The 27,513-nt window shown below is 34.2% G+C and overlaps 1 protein-coding gene and 2 long non-coding RNA genes across 3 annotated transcripts in view; 1 reads left to right on the forward strand and 2 right to left on the reverse strand.

Moving 5' to 3' along the window:
• LOC105221823 (coiled-coil domain-containing protein lobo) overlaps window positions 1-27,513 on the forward strand; it is a 481,480-nt gene that overhangs the window by 47,352 nt on the left and 406,615 nt on the right. The window lies entirely within an intron of this gene.
• Window positions 1-27,513, reverse strand: part of LOC125776828 (uncharacterized) — a 226,253-nt gene that overhangs the window by 30,306 nt on the left and 168,434 nt on the right. The window lies entirely within an intron of this gene.
• Window positions 22,617-26,900, reverse strand: LOC125776792 (uncharacterized). Its single transcript, XR_007421957.1, has 3 exons — window positions 23,898-26,900; window positions 23,707-23,774; window positions 22,617-23,640 (listed from the first exon to the last, which is right to left on the reverse strand). It is a non-coding gene; the product is annotated as an uncharacterized LOC125776792 (long non-coding RNA).

Consider the following 27,513-nt stretch of genomic DNA (forward strand, 5'->3'; position numbering starts at 1 on the left):
AAGATTAGTAGCTTGAAACCCCGTATTAACATACGACTCAAATAATTTTGAGTAATCAATTCCTTGATTCCAATCGTGGCCCCGCACGATGGGTGTGTTTTTTCATTTTGTTTAAGTACCGCTTCTTTGGCGATACCTGGTTCAACGGACATTTTATATTGTATAAAACCTATGTTCACTCCAATTATTAAACTTTAAATAAAATATTTAGTAACTTTATACAAACTAAACTTTGTTTTGATTTAATTTGAATGTTCGAATATGAAAAGCTGCACCTTTTATGATTTCTGTCGGTCAAATGTAAACAAATACATTCAGAAGAAAACTCACCACCGAGAAATCTAAAAACAGGGCTGCATCTTATTATTAAGAACTCACTACAAAAAGAATGTCTGAATATCAGTAAATGATATTTTTATGGGCGAAATATTGCACACTATGGATTTAAATCACATATTAGTAAATATATAACATTAATAAATAATTTTCTTTTATATTAAGGAACAATATTTATAGTTTTTGTTGGTTAATAAAATAAATTTGCTAAGTATTCACTACCTTAATTTATACAGCACTGAGTTGATACCACTGAAAATCCAAGATGGCCGCTATTCACCCCTCACAAAGCTACCACGAAAAGGTTATCTACTGTATATACTGTGATGTACACGAAGCGAACTGTTTTCTTCAAATCAGCGATAGAGAACAACTTTGTATCAGTAGCGATCGGCTTATACCTGATTTGTTTATGAACGTTCGTATCAGCAGAAAATACCCGAAGTGATGCATACTTATGCTTCAATGATTGAAATGATCGCCAGCGTTCGGTTTGTATATCATCCCTTAAACACTGATTTACTCAAGCACTTCTACAAAAACAATCAGACTTCAAATTTGCACAGGCATAACTGTTGTAAGGCTACAAACAACAAATATGCCTTAAAACAAATTTCTGCTGAGGACAAAAATGAGGCAACTAAAATTTGTGCGAATTCGATCATTGAAGTTTGCCGACCGTTTTCTGCTGTACAAGGTACTGGCTTCATGAAAATTATCAATTTTTTTACAAAGCTCGGGGCAGTATACGGCGAAAACGTTAATGTGAACGATCTTTTACTGGATCCTACAACGGTGTCGCGGAACGTGCAAAAGGCTGCAGAGAAAAAGAAAATAGAGATTCGAGAGGAGATTGCTGAAGCTGTACGCAGTAGAGGAGCATCAGCCACTATTGATATGTGGACAGACAATTACATACGGAGAAATTTTTTAGGCGTCACATTCCACTACACCAGGGATGGGCATATTAGCCCTCAGTGGCATTTTGCCCGTGCGGGCACGAGCGCACATTTTGAGGGCTAGGTGAGGGGATCATCGCGGGCAAACATGAAGAAGGAAGTGAGAGCAACGTATTTTACCACACCATGTTTACAAATGAGAGCGCACGCATATATGGGAAGTTGCATTTTGGGTAATAAGCGTAAAATTTCCTAACAATTTTAAGTTTCTTTGTAATTACTAAAGGGTGATTTTTTAAGAGCTTGATAACTTTTTTTAAAAAAAAAACGCATAAAATTTGCAAAATCTCATCGGTTCTTTATTTGAAACGTTAGATTGGTTCATGACATTTACTTTTTGAAGATAATTTCATTTAAATGTTGACCGCGGCTGCGTCTTAGGTGGTCCATTCGGAAAGTCCAATTTTGGGCAACTTTTTCGTGCATTTCGGCCGGAATAGCCCGAATTTCTTCGGAAATGTTGTCTTCCAAAGCTGGAATAGTTGCTGGCTTATTTCTGTAGACTTTAGACTTGACGTAGCCCACAAAAAATAGTCTAAAGGCGTTAAATCGCATGATCTTGGTGGCCAACTTACGGGTCCATTTCTTGAGATGAATTGTTGTCCGAAGTTTTCCCTCAAAATGGCCATAGAATCGCGAGCTGTGTGGCATGTAGCGCCATCTTGTTGAAACCACATGTCAACCAAGTTCAGTTCTTCCATTTTTGGCAACAAAAAGTTTGTTAGCATCGAACGATAGCGATCGCCATTCACCGTAACGTTGCGTCCAACAGCATCTTTGAAAAAATACGGTCCAATGATTCCACCAGCGTACAAACCACACCAAACAGTGCATTTTTCGGGATGCATGGGCAGTTCTTGAACGGCTTCTGGTTGCTCTTCACCCCAAATGCGGCAATTTTGCTTATTTACGTAGCCATTCAACCAGAAATGAGCCTCATCGCTGAACAAAATTTGTCGATAAAAAAGCGCGAAACACATTTCGAACCGAACACTGATTTTGGTAATAAAATTCAATGATTTGCAAGCGTTGCTCGTTAGTAAGTCTATTCATGATGAAATGTCAAAGCATACTGAGCATCTTTCTCTTTGACACCATGTCTGAAATCCCACGTGATCTGTCAAATACTAATGCATGAAAATCCTAACCTCAAAAAAATCACCCGTTATAAATTTATAAAATGTAAGTCAAATAACAAAAAGTATAATAAATATGTATTTGATTTTAGTAATCATTTTTTTAATATATCTTTATATCAGCATTTAATTTAGTTTATTTGAAATAATAAATTATATGTTTGGTTTAATCTCATTTGCTATAGTTCCACGCATTATTATACCAAGTACCAAAATTTAAATCCGATAACCTACTTCTTATTTTATATATAATTTTCGAAGCAAATAGTTTCAAACCAGTTTATTTCTTTAAACTTCCTTATAAAAAGTAATTTCAATAATAACTTCAGTTTATGAACCACTTTATCTTCAAACACATATGACCAAATGAATCTTATGAGAGCGCAATGTAAATAATTACCCAACAACCCTTCTACCACCCGCCAATCCTAGAATTTCCAACGACTCAGCTGATTGCTCTCTCACACCGCAGGGTTGCCAGGCTCGATATAATGTAGTAATTATAAAAATTGTCTTCAATATATTTGAAATTTTCTTAAAATAACTCAAATGCAGAATGGAATGCTATTATTTACAAATATATAAACTAGTTTTAATAGTTTGATTTCAGTTTTGATATTTATTATTATAAAAATTATAATTGAAAACTTAGATCTGTACAAAACTACATATGCGTATTGAGTAATGGCAACATTGTTCGAATGAAAACGAGAACAAAACGCTTGCCGCTTGTTAAGTAAAGATATTGCAGCTCTGCGTCACTTATTCCTTACCTCGGGTGGGGGGTAATAAGTGATAGGCACTGCTCTTTATTTTAATTCTTTCCTTTTATATTCTTTTACCACTGGTGGGGGGAAGTAAAAAATATAAATAAAAGAAGTCTTTTAAGCTGAGATTGTCTTTCAAATCTGATTTTACTTTTATTGAACAGCTCCTTTTATACAAAAATTCTTAGCCTATGTTCTTAAATTAATTATCAGACCAACGCATAACACATAATAAGTGCGTTGGTCTTATCTAAAAATAGATGTATAGTTTATCAGTAAATGCATTTGTATGCATTTGCTAGTGTGCATCTATTGCATTTCTATTTGTTAGTTTATGTAAGTATGTATATGTGTGTGTGTGTTTGTGACTAAGGCACTTGAGATTTATACTGAAGAATACAATAACCACCATAAGGGTTGTTTTTCTGTATTGTATTCTTATTACATATTTTTCTTATATTTGCTGCATTTTTGTATGCAGTCAATTGATACATAGTGGACTGTATACTATTGTTCAAGTAATTTGAACATACTGCCGAGGGCCAAAAATGTGGTTACAATAATATAATAATTATTATTATTTTTGATTACATTTATACAATTAATTACAAATTATGTGTTTGTGCGATTAGAAAGATTAATCGTAATTTTCCCTTTTGGTTTGGATTTGTAGCGTACATAACATATGACTAAAATTACAATTATTATAATAACTAATATAAGCGATATGTGTCCGCTGTGATTTTTTAGATTTAAATCCTTTAAATTAAAATCATTATTACTTATTCTATTGATCTGCTCCTTAATTTGTTCGACATCTTTGTTATTGTTGATGCGGTCAATCTGAAGCGGCACTATTTTGTCTTCTGTAATATCATGTATTACTGATATAATTGGATCTTGCGTTAAGCTGATTGTATTTTGCGTTGTAAATATTTGATGACTTGAAAATGTGATGCCTTCGTATCGGGCTGTGCAACCAGCTTCAATGGAAAGAACGCCTTGTGCTGGGATTTCTATTATTTCTCTTTTACCTCCTAGACAGTCGACGTGCAATGTAGATCCTTTGAATACTTTGAAAATCCACGTGTTATCTGGATTAAGCTCCGCCCAGAACGGTGTCTTCTTTGTCTCTTCATACTGACAGTCTGCATGGCTAGTGTTGAATAGTGCTGAAAGCTCGCAAGTTTGGTCTAATGCAGGCTGCCATGGTGTTTTTCCTTTACAGATAAGGTGTTTGTATAGGCTTCTTGTACACTTATTTAGCTGAGCTTGGGATATAAAAAAATACGAATTAAGCCCAAAGTTATAAATTAAAAATTCATTTCTTAATTTGGCTTTTACAACACGTCCTTTATATTCGGAAGGAATGGCTATTAATTTGAAAACTTCCGATGACTCACTCTGCATCAATGGTATCTCTCCTTTAATTATTAATTTTTGGTCAATAATAATACCTCTTGCTTCCATGAGGTTATAAACATCACGTAATTGACTGTCGCTTTGGTGTCCAGGAATTTGAAGTTTTGCTGGTAATTTTTCTTTAATGAGCATCAGTTCTTCACTCAGTTGTAAGGGAGTTAAAAGAGCTGGATTAATTCTTCCATGATTCAAATCGATTAGTAATTCAGTTATGGATCTTTGTGTGTTTTCACATTCGCTCATGAGAATGTTAATTTGTGTTACCAGCATTTGAAATTGTATAGCCATTTTATCTCGATTAATATCTTTTATTATCTCAGAATGATACTTATTAATTTGAGTTTGAAGTTTTGTAAATTGCTCATTTACTTCATATATATTCTTGTTGATAATATTTGCTGTCGAATTGATTACAGAAATTTGCGCCTTGAAACCTTCTTTTAAATGTCTTTGGTTGCTGAGTAGAGCTTTAAGATTAGATTCAATTTGGTCTTGGTCATCGGCATCCATCAACCCAAATAGCGTATTGTAAATGGAACCAACCCATTCTAAAAGTGCTCTTTTTTATCTCTTGTTATATACAATCACATTGTGATTGTGCGTTATTGCTTCAAGGCGCCTTTCAAGAGATAATGATATGACATTACATGCTTCTTCGAACTGAGTCAAGAGATGACACTGATCTTTTATTCTAGACAAGCAATTCGGTATTACATTCATATGTTCAAAATATGCGCGAAGATCATAGTATATTACCAAATCCCAAGTAGAGGTAATTACGTCCATTTTCCCTAGTGAATCCAAAAATATTGCTGTATTAGCCGGCAATTCGCTTACTGATCCAATTCTTTTTGGCACTACTTTCAAGGCGTTTGCGAGATTGCTTGATGTAAGACAAAACAGTACCAGAAGTGTAACTCCAATTATATTCATATTCGATCTGTTTGTTTTCTTTTGACTATTTGTGGCTAAGTAAGTTTCCTTTACCTGCTTCTTCCGGTCTTCTTCTGCTGCGCTTATCAAAGGACACAACTTCTGGATTGGTCTTTTCAATATGCTATTTTGCAGCTTCAACGTTGCCACACGAACGCGACCATCATTTCCCGGATGAGTTTCTATAATTTTAGCAAGAGGCCACTTGGCTGGTTGTGAGTTTTCGTCTTTTAGTATTACCACATCGCCGACCTTAATATTGTCTACCGGAATTTTCCATTTATTTCTTTGTTGAAGTGTATGAAGATATTCATTTTTCCAACGATTCCAAAAATCCCTTTGAATTTTTTGTGCTAATTTCCATTTGTTTAATGTAGAGTAGTTGACATCTGGTTCGAGAGATGGAATTGACTTTAATGGTCTTCCAATTAGGAAATGACCCGGTGTTAACGCATCTATTCCATTATCGTCGTTTATTGAATATAGTGGACGCGAGTTCAAAGATGCCTCTATTTGAGCTAATACTGTAGACATTTCTTCAAAAGTTAATTTTGTATCTGCGATGGCTCTTTTTAAATGGTATTTCAATCCTTTTACACCTGCCTCCCACATTCCTCCGAAATGTGGGCCTGCCGGGGGAATAAAATGCCAAGTTATTTGCTCGTTGGCCAAAATTGGTGCTACGTCTGAGTTTTGCTTTATTGCTGCTTTAAACTATTTATCAAGCCACTTATTTGCTCCAACAAAATTGGATCCATTGTCCGAGTAGATATGAAGACACCTTCCTCTTCTGCCGAAAAATCTCCTTAGTGCTGCCAAAAACGCGTCTGATGATAACTCACTAACTGCCTCAAGATGAACAGCTTTAGTTGAGAGGCATATAAACACTGCTACATACCCTTTGAAGGACTTTTGACCACGGCCTTTTGAGCATCTCATTTGGAATGGTCCAGCGTAGTCAACTCCAGTATAAGTGAACGGACTCGACATTGATACTCTGAATTCTGGTAGATCGCCCATTATTTGTTTTGCAGAGACTTGTTTGTATCGTATACACTTACAACAATTTCGTATACAACTTTTTATTGCGTCCTTAACGCCGATTATCCAGTATTGTCTCCTGATAATTGCTTCTGTTAACCGGTTTCCACCATGTAATGTAGCATGGTGTGCATCTTTAATTATTAATGCAGCTAAAGTTGATTTGTGAAGAATTATTGGGTGTTTTGAACTATAAGGCAATTCCGCGTTTGTGAGCCTACCTCCAACTCTCATAACGTCATTTTCGTCTAAAAATGGGTTGAGGTTGACAATTTTGCTTGTATTGCTGAGCTGTTTGCTATTCAATAGTTGTTTCATTTCATCTTTGAAGAATTGTTTTTGTGACTGTCGAATTATTGTATTTTTCGCTCTTTGTAATTCTTTTACAGACAAATTTACGGAGTGCTGATTTTCTCTTTTCTTACCGAAGCGCAATAAGTAAGCTACTACTCTTTGTAGCTTTAACCAGCTAGAATATCGATTTATTAGGTTGTCGATGAATTGATTTTCGGTTTTTGATGTCATTAGTATTGTTGCTATATTGATATCTGCAACTGTTGGCCATTGGTTTTCTGACAATGCTAGCCATTTGGGCCCATACCACCAAATATCCATGCCTAGTAATTTGGGAGATGATATACCTCTTGACGCTGAATCAGCAGGATTATCTTTTGTGCTTACGTGTCTCCAGGTTGCTTGTGGTATAAGTTTTTGGATTTCTTCCACTCGATTTCTAACAAACTTATCTTTGTTTTTGAATGTGTCAATCCAGCTCAGGGTTATTGTAGAATCGCTCCATGCATAAACTTTATGACTTCTTGTGATGATTTTACAAACTTTATTTATTTACTTCGCCAGCAAATGAGCTGCACAAAGTTCTAGTTTAGGTAATGTTTTCTGATTTTTAAGCGGATTAACTTTTGTTTTTGCGGTTAACAGTTTTACGGAATTGCCAATTTTGACATAAATGACTGCAGCATATGCCTTTCCGGAAGCATCGCCAAATCCATGAATTTCAACCTCGGACTGCAAATGTGTTTCTATCCATCGTGGGATACGCACGTTTTCCAAATCTTTTATATTTTCTAGGAAGATCGACCATTCTGATTGTAAACTTTCTGACAGCTGCTCATCCCAGTCAGATTGCTGCATCCAAAGTTTTTGAATGAATAGCTTTGCTATGATTGTTATTGGTGAGAGCCAACCCAGTGGATCAAATATTTGAGCAAGCTGGGAAAGAACGCTCCTTTTGGTGGTCTTTTTGACATGTGTCAAATTAATTCTGAATTGGAATTCGTCTTGTTTTGGATCCCAATATAGTCCAAGAGTTTTCACTGCTTCGTTTTCTTTAATTTGAATTATTTCGTTGTCTTCTTTCGCTTTTATATTTTGTGTTATGCTACTGCATTTTGAAAGCCATTTTCGAAGATGAAATCCAAAGATTTGAAGATGATTGCTGATGTCTTCTTGAATGGCTTGACATTGTTTAACTGAATCTGCCCCAGTCATAAGGTCATCCATATAGAAGTCTTCTTTTATTAGTGTTTGGAGCTGTTTATTTGGACATTTATTTGCAATTTCAAATAATGTGCGCACTGCTAAATATGGAGCTGATGCAGTACCATAAGTCACTGTGGTCAACTTATATTCCTCAATTTCGTTCAAAGGACTTTCGCGCCATAAAATTCTATGATATTCGCGATCCTTTTCAGCAATTTTTATTTGTCTGAACATTTTTTCCACATCAGCAGTGATAACTACTTTCCAAAGTCTCCATTTGAGAAGAATGTCAAATATGTCTCTCTGAAGTTTAGGACCGGAAAACATTATGTCATTGAGGCTTTTTCCGTTCGAAGATTTTGCAGATGCATCAAATACAACGCGTAACTTCGTCGTTAAGCTGTTTTCTCGTATTATTGCATGGTGTGGTAGATAATATTTACCTTTTAAGTGATCATTTGGTTTGACCATATGACCAAGGTCCTTATATTCATTGATGAACTGATGGTAGTCCTCTTTTAGTTTATTGCTTTTTTGAAATTTATTTTCCATAGAAATGAGGCGCGCCACAGCTTGTTTGCGAGAATCACCCAAATTTGTATCTTCTTTAAAATGGATTTCTACAATAAATCGCCCATCATCATCTTGTTTGATGGTTTCTTCAAACTGCTTTAAACATGCATCTCCTTCTTCGATATCGTTTTCATCTGGTATTTCCTCCAGTTCCCAAAATCGCTCTAGGTTGGTAGTCGTTGATGTTATCCTACTGAATTCTTTTTGTTTGATGATTCCGGATAAAATCCAACCGAATTTTGTTGCTTGTCCAAGGACTCCGTCACTTTTTTTGACTCCATCTTCAATGATTCTGCTAAAAATGTCTCCACCAATTACCATGTCTATTCTATCTGCTTTATTAAACAATGGGTCAGCAAGTGTATAATTTTTCCATTGTTTTATATCATATTTAAATGATTGATCTGGTTGAGCAGTGGTCAGTGATGATAAAATTACTGCATCTACTTCTTCCACATGTTGGCTTAAGAATCTTTGTTTTATTTGTACTTGAATCTTGTATTTTGATTCGCCAACCACAACACCTCCCAGCCCATAGAGTTTTGTTTGGATTTTTGTCCTTGGTGCACCTAATATCTGCGCTGCTTCTTCAGATATTGATGTTATTTGAGACCCTTGGTCAATTAGAGCTCTTAACAATATGTATTCGCCGTTCGCTGCTTTTGCTTTTATCTGAGCTGTGGCCAGAATTACTTTTGTTGATGTTGAATTTGTAGTCATTGATGCTTTACTATCCCTAGTCTCTGGATGTAGAAGTTCGTTATGATTTTGATTGCAAATTTTGCATTTCAAATTATTATTACAATTTTCGAACCAATTATGGTTGAGACATCTGAAGCAAATTTTTTTATCTCTTGCATATTTACGTCTTTCTTCTGAAGATATATTCTTAAATTTTCGGCAATCAGTAATTATATGACCTAATATCTTGCAATAGGTACATTTTATACTTTGCTGCCTTGCGTTGAAAGATATATGGTTTGCTTTATATGTTTGCAGCTTGCGGTTTTTATACAATTGTTGCTTATCCTCTACTGCTTTTAATGTCTGAAAGTGCTGGTCCAGAAATCCTTGAATGTCAGATAATTTCTGAATATCCCTGGTCTTTCTTACAAATTGCTCATATAATCTGAGCCCTTCCTTGTCTAGCTTCCGTACAATGACTCGAGCTATAAAGGGATCAGCCTCTTCTGTTTTAACGCCCAATGACTTTATTGCATTGAGGCATTCGTTTGTTGTGTCTAGCAGCTGTCTTACGCTTTCGGCGTTGTCACTATTAATGACTGGCTGATCCATTATTCTGTCCCACTGTGTCGTGAACAAAATCCGTTTGTTGTCGTACCTTTCTTGAAGGATACTCCACGCTGCTTTGTAATTATCGGCTGATATCTGCAAATGTTGAATCAGACGAGCAGCTTCACCTTTCAAGCAAAGGCGTAAACGAAGCATTTTTTCAGAGCTAGATATTTGATCGTTGTTGTGTACCATGTCTTGGAACACGTTGAAAAAATTAGCCCATTCTTTTATTTCCCCATAGAAATTTGGAATTTTCAGTTTTTCCAATTCCAAATTATGACGAAATGCTATTTTTGGCTCTTCAATTTTTACGCCATTTTTTAGACGAGGGAGCTCTTTATAATATTCTGCTACTATTTCGTCGTAAGCTTCTTCGATTTCCAAATTAAATTGTTTTGAAAAATCGCTGCTGTACATATTTTCTATGGTATTAAACAGCGTTTCCAAATATGCAATTTGATCAGAGTTGATAACCAATTCGAAACTCAAGTCAGCCATTTGCTTCCGAAGGTTCTCAATTTTCCTTCTAAAAATAACAATTTTTCTATCTGACATAGTTTGCTGTTTTTCTAGTGTGCCAGATTGAGTTTTCTGTTTTCTTTCTGACAATGGAAACTCAACTTCGTCTTTAAGAGCTTGTTTGAATTGTTGAATCATTTCTTCTATTTGCTCTGTTATGCGGTCATAAGAATTCGACTTAAAATAGTCCTCTTCACCTATGCCATCCGCCATTAGTTTTTCGTGGTTAGCGTCAAAATCTTTTTGTATTTTACTAACATATTTATTTAACTCTTCAACTTTTGTTTTTCTTATCGATTTGCCCGCTATATTATTATACGTTTGCAGGACTTTCTCCGCTAAGTCAAGTTGGCTATCAAGGATCTTTCCCCTGTTGATTCCCATGTTGACAGCTTCTTCTTTTTTTTGTTGTGCTATTGCGCTTTTATTCTTCAGAGGGATCGTTGGAGGTTATTGATTGGTCGCCTAATTGACCTTGCTGTGCCTCGACTCACAGCAGTTGAGTATCCCTTTCAATCGCAATTAAAGAATTTTTGCGTATAGTCATTTGCTATTACGGCTTACGTATCCTGTTCCTTATTCTCAGTATAAGGCTTTATTATACTCAATTGTTGAGTTTATAGTCGCTTGAGCTCAAAATTTTGAGACTCGAATGGACCAAAAAATGTTAAGTAAAGATATTGCAGCTCTGCGTCACTTATTCCTTACCTCAGGTGGGGGGTAATAAGTGATAGGCACTGCTCTTTATTTTAATTCTTTCCTTTTATTTTCTTTTACCCCTTACCACTGATGGGGGGAAGTAAAAAATATAAATAAAAGAAGTCTTTTAAGCTGAGATTGTCTTTCAAATCTGATTTTACTTTTATTGAACAGCTCCTTTTATACAAAAATTCTTAGCCTATGTTCTTAAATTAATTATCAGACCAACGCATAACACGGTCTTATCTAATACTATGTTCAGACCGACACCTAATCACACGATTTCGGCTGTTGCATGGATTATCCCACTAATCTTAAAAATTTATCAAGATTTCGCCATACAAAAATGACAGTTCCAAATCACTTCATTGAAATGATTTGAAACTGATCCACGCTAAATCTGTCCGTGCGACTCTGATTTTGCGCAATCTACTTGTCAGCACTGGAAAAATACTAGTCAGCACTGGAAATCTGTTACGTTATCACAGCTGATTTAGACACTACAAAGGGAAAAAAATGTAAACAAACAAATTTTTTTTAAAACAATGAATCTAATTTCACCTGAAAATCGATTTAACAAATGAAAAATGCATCCATTATTTCTATTACATGGAAAATATTAAAAAAGACGGCTTTTATTTCAAAATACCATATGACAATCTTTTCTTTTGATAAATATAAAGCCATGTGAATTCTTGAATGACAATAACAGCTGTTTTTTGATCTTTCTAACGGCAGTGAGAACACTGTTGGGTTATGAAATGATTAAGTGTAATCTAATCTTTGAAATTTTCGGTCTGAACATAGTATAAAAATAGATGTATAGTTTATCAGTAAATGCATTTGTATGCATTTGCTAGTGTGCATCTATTGCATTTCTATTTGTTAGTTTATGTAAGTATGTATATGTGTGTGTGTGTTTGTGACTAAGGCACTTGAGATTTATACTGAAGAATACAATAACCACCATAAGGGTTGTTTTTCTGTATTGTATTCTTATTACATATTTTTCTTATATTTGCTGCATTTTTGTATGCAGTCAATTGCTACATAGTGGACTGTATACTATTGTTCAAGTAATTTGAACACCGCTTGTGGCGAAGTGAGAAGATGTTTCCGCCATTAGCGTTTGTGTTCTATTTGTGTGCTTAGCCACTCTCAATCAATAATGCCATACCGCGCAAATATATTTTTACTTGATGATTTCTTATATTTTTGAAAATATGTGTTCCCTTTCTATAGCGCATATTATTATTTTAATACATTTCCAGAGGCAACTTAGATTTTTAAAATTTAACAAAACAATTATAGAAAAAAACCTCAATTCTTTGATTTTGATAAAACAACCAAGTTGATAATATCACAAATCATATATTTATATAAGCTGCTTAAGCACAATATGTAAATATAATGGTCACAAGCAGCGTTTGAAAAACTACGCTACTCCCATAGCATTTCATTTTACTCTTGCTACCGCTCTCACTTTGTCGGGAGCCACAGCATAGCCTTAGCAAAACAATGTAAAAGAAGTGCTCTACTCTGCTCCGAGTTTTGTTAGGTAAAAAACTATAGCTGGAGCGGGAGCAAAAAATTAAATTCTGCGCTATGCTCTGGCGTAGCGGTAGCAAAAAATTGGGAGCGGTAGCACAGCAGAGCTAATGAAAATTTTCATGTGCTACAACTCTCGCATGTGTTTGTTGTTTTTTTCTTTTTTTGCTATTTTCTGTCATAATATTTGAATTAATTGAATAATTCAAACAAAAAAATGTTATGCAAATCATTTTGGCACTTGTTGCGTCAAGTGACTTTATAAATCTAAAATCAAATATTTTAAGAAATATATTAATAAAGTCAATTAGATAATAATTGAATAAATTATACATATATATTTTTTCATTATGTAAAATATTTACCATTTATTTACCTTGGAAATACCATACAAAAACTTCCTTGAAATATTTAGCCCTAAATATTAACATTAAAAACTGGACCAAGGAATGTAAAAATTGTCCATAGAAAATACACGACAATCCTGATTTTTTATCTTAATAGTAGTATATAAAAAAGGGGAAAGTAATGTAGTTAAAATTAATTTCGAAAATTCACAGAATTGAGTATTGTAATGCATTTGGAATAGATGATGTTTTTGGTAATATAAAAATGGTAAATATTTTACATAAAAAAATATATATATAATTTATTCAATTATTATCTAATTGACTTTATTAATATATTTCTTAAAATATTTGATTTTAGATTTATAAAGTCACTTGACGCAACAAGTGCCAAAATGATTTGCATAACATTTTTTTGTTTAAATTATTCAATTAATTCAAATATTATGACAGAAAATAGCAAAAAAAGAAAAAAAACAACAAACACATGCGGGAGTTGTAGCACATGAAAATTTTCGTTAGCTCTGCTGTGCTACCGCTCCCAATGTTTTGCTACCGCTACGCCAGAGTATAGCGCAGAATTTAATTTTTTGCTCCCGCTCCAGCTATAGTTTTTTACCTAACAAAACTCGGAGCAGAGTAGAGCACTTCTTTTACATTGTTATGCTACGACTATGCTGTGGCTCCCGGAAAAGTGATAGCGGTAGCGATAGCATAGCAATAATTCTAGAAATTTTGCTGCTACGGAGTAGTAAATGAGAACCCTGGTCACAAGTATCTTTTCTTTTTTATATATAGATTTGCATATGTACGTATAAAAGCACATAAATTGAGAAAAGTTTGCCCAATTGTAACTAAAATGAATTTTTACAACTGGCATCACCACTATTAACTGATCTATCACATGTACAGTGGTGTGAACAAAATAGGAACAACTATAGGTGTTGTGAAGTTTTAAAATGTGCTGTTTTCTTATTAAATAAAATTGTTTTTAGATACAAGTATAACTTATATATTTTTTCCTAACAGTGAATAGAATTTCCCACCATGCAAAGGTTTTAATGCGAAACTCTAAATCCTGCAAATTATGTTTACCTCTTTTTGTTCACACAACTGTACAATTCCGATATGAAGTAAACTTCCGCTCTTTAATTTGTGTACAATGTCAGTATTGCCGCAACCACTCTGCCAGAGATAAAGAGATGTTTAACTCCTCTGGAAGTGAGAGAGCAATTGCTAAACGTCAAAACCACCTAAACTCGATCAACTGTCAAAGTTTAGGTTGTTTTGACGTTTAGCAATCGATCAACTGTCAAAGTTTAGGTGGTTTTGACGTTTAGCAATTGGAAACGAGCGATGGTTAGATTGGAATCTTACCAAAAGATATATAAACGGAGGGATTTGTTGCATCGTTCAAGACCACTTATAAAATATGTAAAACAATGAAAATTAAGTAATTTTGTGATATTTAAAGGTATTTGATGAAACGTTCTGTAATTTGAAGCATCATAGTATTATTTTCAATGGAAAATGAATAAAAAAATTTAATGAATGAGAGCTAACAAGCTTAAGTCCTTGTTTTGGGTATTGAAAGGTCAAAAATCAGTTCTTCTAATATACTTTAAAAAGATTTAAATAGTTTCTGCATATAATAAATAGCCACTACATAGTAATTTTTATTCGTACTAAATGTTGGGTGTTTTAATTTAAAATGCCCAAAAATTCTTATTTTGTTCGATCTGGCCATAATGGAAAATGTTATAAAAAACGCTAATTTTGAGGCGCTCTCACACTGGAATAAGTTGAACATCCCTTTATTCCTGACTCTGCGATGAACATTACGTTATGGAGGAATGTAATTGACTTGTTATGCTCTTCTCTCCGTAAACTGATATTCCCCTCATCTAGCCCCCGTGCGCACTTTGCTAACTTTGCGGGCTAAAAATGTGCCCATCCCTGCACTACATGATCAACATATAAAAAATTGTTCGGCTTCCAACTCAGCGTGGGAGAAACTTCACAACGTATACAGTGCAAGTGGTCCTGCTAAAAAGGTATGTCTTTTCAAAAAGCTTGTGCGGTTTCAATTTCGCCAGAGAAATTGAAATTGGGCAGCAGACAAACCAATTTTGTTCCATCGTTGATAATCTTCGCGAGTTAGATATTACGATACCAGATGATTTTTTAACTATCATGCTTTTATGCTCATTGCCAGAAGAAATGGACAACTTCGTTGTAGCTATCGAGACTCGAGACGAGTTACCATTGTTGGACGGCTTAAAACGTAAATTGCTAGAAGAGGAGCAGCGGCGGTCAGTAAACTATCAAGATAAGCATTCAGATAATTTTGAATCAGAGCGTGTAATGACAGTGAATTCAGCGAAAGATAGGCCAAACAAAAGTGTTAGAGGTTATGTTAAACCTAGAAATGTGAGATGCTACACGTGTGGAACACGCGGTCATAAAAGTGCGCAATGCAAAAGCAAAAAATAAGCAAAAAGTTAATGGCGTGATTTTAAGTTTAAATTTACAGTTTAAGCAGAGAGACGCTTTTATATTGGATAGCGGTGCATCGAGCCATATGTGCTGTGAAAAATTTTACTTCGTGAATTTGAGAGTTTGTGACGAAGAAGTAATGCTCGCAACGGGCGAAATGATAAAAGTTCATGCTATTGGTAATGTAATATTGAAATCAGAATATACTGACATTACGTTAATAGAAGTGTTCTATGTTCCACAACTACACTTTAATTTTTTGTCTGTATCAAAAATTACAGAGAGTGGAAATAAAGTAGAATTTCGAGGCAGAAGAGCTGCGATTATAAGCAAGCAAAATAAATTAGTTTTTGAAGCATTCCTGCATAGTAATATTTATACAGCAAAAGTCACAATTAGGAAAACTAATAAACTGATGCAAGTACGCGAAAATTCAAACAATAAATTACAACTATGGCATCAAAGATTTGGTCATATGAATTTCGATAGTGTGACAAGGTTGTTTAATAAAGGAATGATTAAAGGTTGTGAGAAACTAAATAAGCCCGAATATATTCGTTGTCAGATTTGCACATTGTGCAAAATTAAGAAAAAGTCTTTCACACTGACTTCTGCGGTCCAATGAGAATAAAATCGGAGGGTGGCTCCATGAATTCCATAAGTTTGATAGATTATTATTCAAGATATGTTCACGTTAGTTTCTTGAAAAATAAGTCAGATGCTCTGAGTGCGTTCAAAGATTTTGTTGTAAAGGCCGAGAATCAAACAGGTTATAATGTTAAAATACTTAGAAGTGACAACGCCGTGAATTTGTTATTGAGACGTTTAGGCGATACCTGAATGTAAAGGGCATCATACATCAAACTACAACACCATATACGCCAGAACAAAACGGAATAGCCGAAAGGTTTAATCGTACAGTCGTTGAAATGTCACGCTGTATGTTAGAGCAGTCTAAATTACCACACTCGTTATGGTTCGAGGCGGTAAATACGGCTACATATGTACGAAACAGATCACCATAAAAAATTTTAAGAGATTCTGTTCCATACCAACGCTGGTTCGGTCGCAATCCTAGTGTTAATCATATGAAGATATTTGGTTGCAGTGCTGTCGCACTACACAAGAGAGGCGGTCGATCAAAGTTTGCTCCAAAACGCAAAATGCTTAAATTTGTTGGTTATGCAGAAGGTGTTAAAGGCTATCGTCTATACAACAGCGAAAATAAATCTATTACTATATCCAGAGATGTTATATTTTTCGAAGAATCGATTTGTAATGAACACAATGTCACTAATGTTAATCGTTCATACACAAATGAAAGCGAATTTAAAAAGTAATCCACAATCTACACGAATTATTACTTTAATGATGTTGTTGCTGTGAATGATATTGCTACTGTTAATGATGCCGAAGATGTTGTTGCTGCTAATGCAGTTGCTGAGAACGAACACGATATTGCTGTTGTTAATTCCGAAAATGTTAATAGTTTACCAGATGAAAATATTTCTGATGATAACAGTTTCGAAGATGATTGATAGTTGTTAATGCGGATGGTCGTGTAAAACGAGGTAGACCAAAAATTATTAGAACCTGTCGTGTTGGTAGACCGAAAAAGAGGTTTGCTGTTGAGCGTGAGAGAAATGTTCTCAATGCTGTCACTTGTGCGTCGAGTGATCCAATTAATGTAAATCTTTACAGCATGAATATGCTGAGCAATGGAAAAAAGCTATAGAGCTAGAATATCAATCGCTTTTATACAACCACACATGGGAGCTCGTAGATGTTCCTGAAAACAAAAACATTATAGGTTGTAAATGGGTTTACACTACAAAGAAAAGAGCTGATGGAAGCGTTGAAAAATACAAAGCACGGCTCGTAGCTCAAGGTTGTTCACAGAAGGAAAAAATTGATTATTTTGATACATACTCGCCAGTTGTTCGTCACTTAACCTTATGGATCTTGGCGTTGTCTGTTCAATATTCACTCTTAGTAAACCACATTGATATTACAGCTGCGCATTTAAACGGTGAATTAAGAGAAGAAGTTTATATGCGCCAACCACTATTATTTGAAAATCCAGAAAAGCCAAATAGCATTTGTCGTTTAAAGAAATCTATTTATGGGCTAAAGCAAGCTGGAAGAGATTGGTCGGAGAAGATTACCGAAATTTTGTTACGAATTGGATTTCAAAGATGCAAGTCGGACTTCTGCGTGTTTTACAAAAGAACACAAAACGAAATCAACATAGTAGGTGTGTATGTCGATGACCTTATTGTTGCGTGCAGTTCCAGGTAGTCAATGCATCGAATTGTAAACAAACTAAGCGAAAATGTAAATGTTGTGGATAGAGGTCCCATTCAGCACTACCTTGGAATGCAGATCGAGAGAGAAGGCGAACGTGGTGAAATCAGAATTCACCAGAGGTCATACATTAAGAAGTTACTCGATGACTGGGGTATGACAGATTGTAACACTTCCCCTACTCCATTGGCTAACGGCTGTGTATTACAAAAGTACTAGACCCAATTATGCAGTCGAAGATACAAAGACGTACCAGTCCTTAATTGGTGGACTAATTTATTTATCTACAATATCACGACCAGATATAGCGTATGCAGTTTCCAGATTGTCACAATTTTGCAGTCATCCACATAGGGAACATTTAGTTGCTGCTAAACATGTTCTTCGTTACTTGAAATATAAGAACGACGTAAGTTTACACTTTGTGCGGAATAATTATTTTTTATGCTACACAGATTCAGACTAGGCTTCTGATTCAACGGACCGAAAATTGGTTACTGGCTTTGTAGTCTTCTTTGGTGGCGGGCCAGTACAATTGGAATCGAAGAAGCAAAATTTTGTCGCCTTAAGTTCGATGGAGGCGGAGTATATAGCCATGTGTCAAGGCACTAAGGAGCTGATGTTTCTTCGAAGTATTTTAAATGAACTTGGTTTTAAGGAATATGTCCAGAATCCTACAATTCTTCTTTGCGATAACCAAGGAGCTGCATTTCTTGCTACAAACGACGCAACGAAGAAACTTAGAAAACATATAGACATAAGATTTCATTTCATAAAAGATAAACATAAATTAAAAGAAATCGATATTAAACATACGAGTATTTCTATAGCCAATAATATAGCTGATGGTTTAACCAAAAGTTTAGGCAAGATTAAACATGAAAATTTTTGTAAACATTTGTATTTAATTTAACGAATTAAGGTTGAGGCGGAGTTTGTTAGTCATTCCTAAATGCAACCCTAATTCATATTCATTGTGTGCTTTCACATTGTCATTTATCATTTTTATACTGTGCTTTCTCTGTACTTTAAGTCTTTTATAGTGGTTAATAAAACTTGAATTGTCATAGCGTTGACATTGTGCGTTTGTTCTCCAACAATATTTAACAAAAATCAGAGAATTGAGGTTTTTGTCTATAATTGTTTTGTTAAATTTTAAAAATCTAAGTTGCCTCTTAAATGTATTAAAATAATAATATGCGCTATAGAAAGGGAACACATATTTTCAAAAATATAAGAAATCATCAAATAAAAATATAAGTATTTGCGCGGTATGGCATTATTGATTGAGAGTGGCTACCCTGCAAGACGGGTAGCTGTTAGCAAACGTGTAAGCGAATTGTTATTGTTCACTTTTGCATTCGTTAAAACAAGAAATGCGCTGTCGTGGGACACCAGGCAGGAACGAAGTTCCTTCGGATAATGTAGAATCGATACAATTTGCAAAAATACTAATACCTTTCACTTCAATGAAATTTTAATATTTTGTTCAAACTGAAATTTTTTTATGCAAAAAATAAGTAAAAATTGGTAAATTTGTTTTTGTTTTAAGTTATCAATTGTTATTACAAATGATATAATAGAGCTATAATAGAGCTATTTTATGCTTTTATTTGTAAAATAACGTCAAGTTTGTTAGACCTGTGAATAATTTTACATTTTAGATATTAGTGACATCACCACTCTACCTCCTCTTTCTATCTTCCATTCTACTGTCAACTCTACTGTCGTCCTACTGCCGTTGGCAAATATAGGAAATATTCCAGTTAGCGGGAACGACAACTGTCGGTCTGCAGTCGTGTAGTCGTGCTGCTGTCAAAATAACAGTGTCCATAAGAACGTCTGTATTTTAATATTTGGGAGATGTAGTTTGCAGTCTGTTGCGCTCTATGTGTTCCGCACTTCCCTCAAAACTAATTTGCATACACAATAATGTTACAGATTTTCATGCCTAATTATTTTGCAAAACCTAAAGGTAGGCCATAACTAGCGATCTTACAGTATTTTTCTTACGGGTTATTTCCTCAAACCCTGCGCCAAAAAATATGCAAGAACTCAACTCCTCATAAACGTATTTAGTGCAAGCACATGCAGCATGGCCGGCATGTACCAAGACAACACAGCTGTCCATTTTGCATGTACACAATATCGTTGTGGCCATCCATACTAATACCTTTCACTTCAATGAAATTTTAATATTTTGTTCAAAGTGAAATTTTTTTTATGCAAAAATAAGTAAAAATTGGTAAATTTTTTTTATGCAAAAAATAAGTAAAAATTGGTAAATTTTTTTTTGTTTTAAATTATCAATTGTTATTACAAATGATATAATAGAGCTATAATAGAGCAATTTTATGCTTTTATTTGTAAAATAACGTCAAGTTTGTTAGACCTGTGAATAATTTTACATTTTACATATTAGTGGCATCACCACTCTACCTCCTCTTTCTATCTTCCATTCTACTGTCAACGCTACTGTCGTCCTACTGCGGTTGGCAAATATAGGAAATATTCAAGTTAGCGGGAACGACAACTGTCGGCCTGCAGTCATGTAGTCGTGCTGCTGTCAAAATAACAGTGTCCATAAGAACGTCTGTATTTTAATATTTGGCAGATGTAGTTTGCAGTCTGATCCGCTCTATGTGTTCCGCACTTCACTCAAAACTAATTTGCATACACAATAATGTTACAGATTTTCATACCTAATTATTTTGCAAAACCTAAAGGTAGGCCATAACTAGCGATCTTACAGTATTTTTCTTACGGGTTATTTCCTCAAACCCTGCGCCAAAAAATATGCAAGAACTCAACTCCTCATAAACGTATTTAGTGCAAGCACATGCAGCATGGCCGGCATGTACCAAGACAACACAGCTGTCCATTTTGCATGTACACAATATCGTTGTGGCCATCCATACTAATACCTTTCACTTCAATGAAATTTTAACATTTTGTTCTGTATTTTAATATTTGACAGATGTAGTTTGAAGTCGTTCCAAAAATAAATAAAATTAAAGTACATTTTCAAAATAACATTTTTCAAAAAAAAAAAATTAATATTTAGTTAAATATTGTTAATTTACAGAATAATTATGCAAATTGGGTTAGTAATGAGCAAAGTCTTAAATTTAATAAACTTATACAAGCATAAATGAAAATATCATTTCTCATTTTTTTAAATTTATTATTTCAATTGGTATTTAAAATTTATGCCACAATTATTATATAGTAGTCCAAAAATATGAATTCTTATTTTCCCAGAAATACATTTGTAAAAAAGGATCTTTATCCTTTGTTATTATTATTATTATTGTATTTTTCCAAGAAATACATTTGTAACAAAAGGATCATAATCCTTTCTTATTTTCCTCATAAAAGATTTAAACAGTTCAAGAGCTCAAAGCATGCGCTACATCAGCTCGCACCTACCTACCCTGCGCCTTTGCGCAAATGATTATGTTATGATAACAAATGCCAATACAGATTTGGCAATGGCAATAGCAATAGATTTGACAGTTAGTAAGACATAGATTTTATCCTGTCGAGACGGCCCGTAATGCCACGTGCATGAATTCATGACTATGCATTGGCCGGATGGAGTGGTAATAGAGAGAGAAGGAATGAAAGAACGAAATAAAGAGGGAGAGAGAAAAAGGTATTATGCACTACTCGTTTTTTAAGGAAAACGAATTGAAAGAATATGACAACACAATGACACATTCAAAGCTCTGAAGCTCACGACAGTGAACTAAAAATGGCTTTGTGCATCTTACTACATGAACATTCGTAAGAAGGCAGCAACATAACAATGGCCGGCATGTACACAAGACAATACAGCCGTCCATTTTGCATGTACACAATATCGTTGTTGCCATACTAATATCTTTCAGTTCAATGAAATTTTAATATTTTGTTCAAAGTGAAATTTTTTATGCAAAAAATAAGTAAATAGGTATATATTTTTTTTGTTTTAATATATCTATTGTTATTACAAAGGATATAATAGAGCTATAATAGAGCTATTTTATGCTTTTATTTGTAAAATAACGTCAAGTTTGTTAGACCTGTGAATAATTTTACATATTAGTGGCATCACCACTCTCCTCATATCTCTTCTTCCATTCTACTGTCGTTCTACTGTCGTTGGCAAATAGGAATTAGCGAGAATGACAACTGTCGGCCTACAGTCGTGTATTCGTGCAGCTGTCAAAATAACAGTGTCCTAAGAACGTCTGTATTTTAATATTTGGCAGATGTAGTTTGCAGTCTGTTGCACTCTATGTGTTCCGCACTTCACTCAAAACTAATTTACATACACAATAATGTTACAGATTTTCATGCCTAATTATTTTGCAAGACCTAAAAGTAGGCTATAACTAGCGATCTTACGGGTTATTTCTTACGGGTTATTTCCTCAAAGCCTGCGCCAAAAAATATGCAACAATTCAACTCCCCATAAACGTATTTAGTGCAAGCACATGCAGCATGGCCGGCATGTACCAAGACAACACAGCTGTCCATTTTGCATGTACACAATATCGTTGTGGCCATCCATACTAATACCTTTCACTTCAATGAAATTTTAATATTTTGTTCAAAGTGAAATTTTTTTTATGCAAAAAATAAGTAAAAATTGGTAAATTTGTTTTTGTTTTAAGTTATCAATTGTTATTACAAATTTGCATACACAATAATGTTACAGATTTTCATGCCTAATTATTTTTTGCAAAACCTAAAAGTAGGCTATAACTAGCGATCTTACAGGTTATTTCTTACGGGTTATTTCTTACGGATATTTCTTACGGGTTATTTCTTACGGGTTATTTCTTACGGTTTTTATTTATTTACAGGTTATTTCTTACGGGTTATTTCTTACGGATATTTCTTACGGGTTATTTCTTACGGGTTATTTCTTACGGTTTTTATTTATTTTTCAGTTAGCTCCCGCAGCAAAATCTCCCTTCTGCAAGCCTGCCGTAAGGAACTTCGTTCCAATATTTGTTACTTTTGTTCAGAGAGTGGGAAAAAAGTAACACATAGCTATTTGATGTTCAATGGTTATCTCGCTCTAACCAATGGCAAATATCGCATGCTGCCTTGTTCTAACAGAATACACACATTTGTTAGCAAATCTCTTCACAGTATGTTACGGGTAACAAATTATTTTGTTAGCGCATAGCTTACCTATGTGTTATGGATAACAAAAAGTATTTGTTACCCGAATATCTGTTAGTGTTATTATTTTGGTTATCAGTTTGTTACCTTTAACATATAAGCATGTTAGGAAGAACAAGCAGTAACAAGATTATCTGTTACCCATTTGTTTCTTCTAGCAAATTCAATTCTTTTAAATAAAACTCAGTTTTTTTTATTATTTCGCTTTATTTAATAATAAAATCATATTTACTTAAACATAAGATTAAGTTTACTTCAGTATAAAAGTTATTAGTTAAAAAAGCATATTTGTAAAACTAAATTTAGAGACTTCAACTTAGAACTAATATATACAACTTAGAACTAATATTTACAACTTAAAACTAATATGTCAAACTTAAAACTAATATTTACAACTTAAAACTAATATCCATTTTCATTTGTGACTGTTTGTCCCCGAAGCACCCGTTCTCTTCCGATGACATAGGCAATTTCGACTCGAGCTCCACGTAATGCTCATCCTCCAAGTCACCGGTGATGCGGCTAATTGAAATGTTTGTCTTTGCCGCTATGACGCGGCATGCGCCTGCATCTCGGCCTTTTCTGGCATCTAGAAAATTAATATATAAAAATTAACTTCTGTTTTAAATTGGTAATGTAATACTGCGTTACTTACTTTGTTTGTTAGGGACTTTTAAATTGCAGTGAGACGGCTCTTAATGGCATCCAGCTTTTGGGTTATATCTGAAAAACATAAATATATTTTTTTGAACACATGTATAGTAAAAAAAGAAAATTAAATAAGACAATAAATACACATTTAGGGTATTGATACTTGGTTACAAAATATTCAATCTTTTTATTTACATAAATGGTTGAAACAAACACAGCAACGAGACAAAATTAAATAATACAATGAAAATTCAGTTAAATGAATATGTAGGTAAATGTTCACTATAAAATATTCACTTATATTGATATCTTTTATTAATATTCACTTATATTGATGTTAACTTTTGATGATATTCATGATTTTGTATGCCTGCAATACAACGAACAACGAACAAAATTTGAACTCGTCACTGCGCAATCTTTGTTTTTATCATTCTTGAAACTGCGCTTTTCGTTTTCTTCTTCTTGAAAAATTGAGTATTCGTCTCTCCTATTCTAGCTAGTTAACATTACAATATGTTTAGAATGTCGTTAGTTGTTCTCTATCTTACTTACGTATTCTCCCATGCAATTGAAAATCGCACAAAATGTAACAGTGTTAGTGAACAGCTGAAAATATTTCAATGTGTTTGTGCAATCTGTTACCTCCGTCTTGCAGGGTAATAGAGGCCATACACGGGCACACATGTGCGTTCGATCTGTGTGAATTCGTTTGCCCATACACGACACACAAATCCATTTTGCGTTCGTTCTTCACACAGTTAACATGTGCGACAGGCAAGCGGAACATTTCTTCGAATTTATTTCTGTTGTAGCACTTTTATCTATTTCTTTGTATTTCGTTAATAAGTTATTCCAACTTTTATTTTTCTCAATTTTATTTTTATATTTATCACTTTTCGTTCGCTAAATTGCCAAGAAATTTTTTATAAGATCAATAAATTCAGATACGAAATCTTTATTAAGGGGAGAGTCTGCTTTAGAAGCTTCAAACAATCGCTTAAATCTCTTTAAAAATTATCTAACAAAAACAAAGTTATAGATTTCGCTTGAATCAATTATTTCTTTCCCTCCCAAAAAAATCCTAAAAAAAATCGAGTTTTTGAAGCCTCTAAAGCAGTCTCTCTCCTTAACATTTGCAATTGTCCGCGATCTTCACTGCTCGGCGACACGAGAGAAATGAGATTTTGTGCGCTCACAACGCCATACACGATAAACATGTTCGCGCACCGATCGTAAAAATCAAACATTTTCGCGAACATGGATCGGTACGCGAACAAGCCCATACACGAGTAAACCGCATGTTCACACATAGCAATCGAACGCACATGTGTGCCCGTGTATGGCCTCTATAAGCACACAAATAGAATACAAACGCTAATGGCGGAAACATCTTCTCACTTCGCCACAAGCGGCAAGCGTTTTGTTCTCGTTTTCATTCGAACAATGTTGTCATTACCCAATACGCATATGAAGTTTTGTACACATATAAGTTTTCAATTATAATTTTTATAATAATAAATATAAAAACTGAAATCAAACTATTAAAACTAGTTTATATATTTGTAAATAATAGCATTACATTCTGAATTTGAGTTATTTTAAGAAAATTTCAAATATATTGAAGACAATTTTTATAATTACTACATTATATCGAGCCTGGCAACCCTGCGGAGTGAGAGAGCAATCAGCTGAGTCGTTGGAAATTCTAGGATTGGCGGGTGGTAGAAGGGTTGTTGGGTAATTACAGGTTTCCCTCGAATAACACGGTTAATTGGTTACGTGTTATTCGAAATCGTGTTATTTGAAATTTAAAAGGTAAAAATTTATAAACGCAATAATTTTTAAATTACGTATGTTCAACCACTGTCACTCTCCAAAGATTGATTTGTTTTTCCTTGAAGAGGTAGAGGATCCTTAAATTTCAATTTTTAAAAGGAATTTTCGCGGCTTCGTGTAATTCGAACCCCGTGTTATTCGAGGGTTGTCGCAATTTTTAACCGTGCTATTCGAGATTTCGTGCAACTCAAGTACCGTGCTATTCGAGGGATACCTGTATTTACATTGCGCTCTCATAAGATTCATTTGGTCATATGTGTTTGAAGAAAAAGTGGTTCATAAACTGAAGTTATTATTGAACTTACTTTTTATAAGGAAGTTTAAAGAAATAAACTGGTTTGAAACAATTTGCTTCGAAAATTATATATAAAATAAGAAGTAGGTTATCGGATTTAAATTTTGGTACTTGGTACAATAATGCGTGGAGCTATAGCAAGTGAGATTAAACCAAACATATAATTTATTATTTCAAATAAACAAAATTAAATGCTGATATAAAGATATATTAAAAAAGTGATTACTAAAATCAAATATTTATTATACTTTTTGTTATTTGTCTTACATTTTATAAATTTATAGTAGTTACAAAGAAACTTAAAATTGTTAGGCAATTTTACTATTATTACTCAAAGTGCAACTTCCCATATATGCGTGCGCTCTCATTTGTAAACATGGTGTGGTAAAATACGTTGCTCTCACTTCCCTCTTCATGTTTGCCCGCGATGATCCCCTCACCTAGCCCTCAAAATGTGCGCTCGTGCCCGCACGGGCAAAATGCCACTGAGGGCTAATATGCCCATCCCTGGTGTAGTGGAATGTGACGCCTAAAAAATTTCTCCGTACGTAATTGTCTGTCCACATATCAATAGTGGCTGATGCTCCTCCACTGCGTACAGCTTCAGCAATCTCCTCTCGAATCTCTATTTTCTTTTTCTCTGCAGCCTTTTGCACGTTCCGCGACACCGTTGTAGGATCCAGTAAAAGATCGTCCACATTAACGTTTTCGCCGTATACTGCCCCGAGCTTTGTAAAAAAAAAGCGTCGTGGAGTCCCTACGCGCAGATGAAGTTATACTTCTTAGTGATATTCAGAAATGCATATCATTTTGTATGAAAGAAAACTAGAACACTTAAATTCACATTTTATAAATTTATTATGCACATAAAATGAAGAATAAAGCAAAGTCTAAATGAATGAATTTTGACTCAGAAAGTAGTTCCGTCTCTTCGTTGCGGAAGAGAATATGCAGCGTAATCATCTCTCTTTTGTCCTTCGCCAATTTGGCTGCCGGATTGACTTGTGAAGATCAATTTTTTGTTGGTGACATATACATATGTGTACGCATATGTATGTTTGTATGCTTGTGATTTATTTGTTCGGCAATGTATGCAAATATATGTACATATAAGTATATATGATTGTATGAACATGCAAGTCAATGCGCGCACATGCGTATACATACACTCATATGAGCATGTGCAGATACACAAGATAGGATAGAAGATGTATGCCTTTTCACATCGTATACTATACAAATAAATATTTTTCTTACTAATAGAAATTAAAATAAAGAAAAATATTTATTTTTATAGTATACGATGTTAAAAGCAAAAAATTAAAAATTTATTCTGTCGGGATTCGAACCTGGGACCTGTGTTAGCATCTTGACCTTCGAAGCGCTTACCACCAACACCACCATTGACAATTAGGTTGCGCTGACGTAAGTATGATTTGGTTATGAATGCAGGAAACATACGATGGTTCTAATAATTTTGTTTAAGTATAGAAATATACATACTTTGTAGAACATTTGCTTTCGCAATAAATTTATCACAGCAGTACATATGCATAATATGTATATACATATACATAACATTGCTGTGATGCCCTGAGAAGTATAGTCTTAATAAATTTATTATTAATTTGTTGCTTACTAATAGAAAATAAATTTATCACAGCAATATTATGTATA

Source organism: Bactrocera dorsalis, chromosome 2, assembly GCF_023373825.1.
Source record: "Bactrocera dorsalis isolate Fly_Bdor chromosome 2, ASM2337382v1, whole genome shotgun sequence".
Lineage (NCBI taxonomy): Eukaryota > Metazoa > Arthropoda > Insecta > Diptera > Tephritidae > Bactrocera > Bactrocera dorsalis.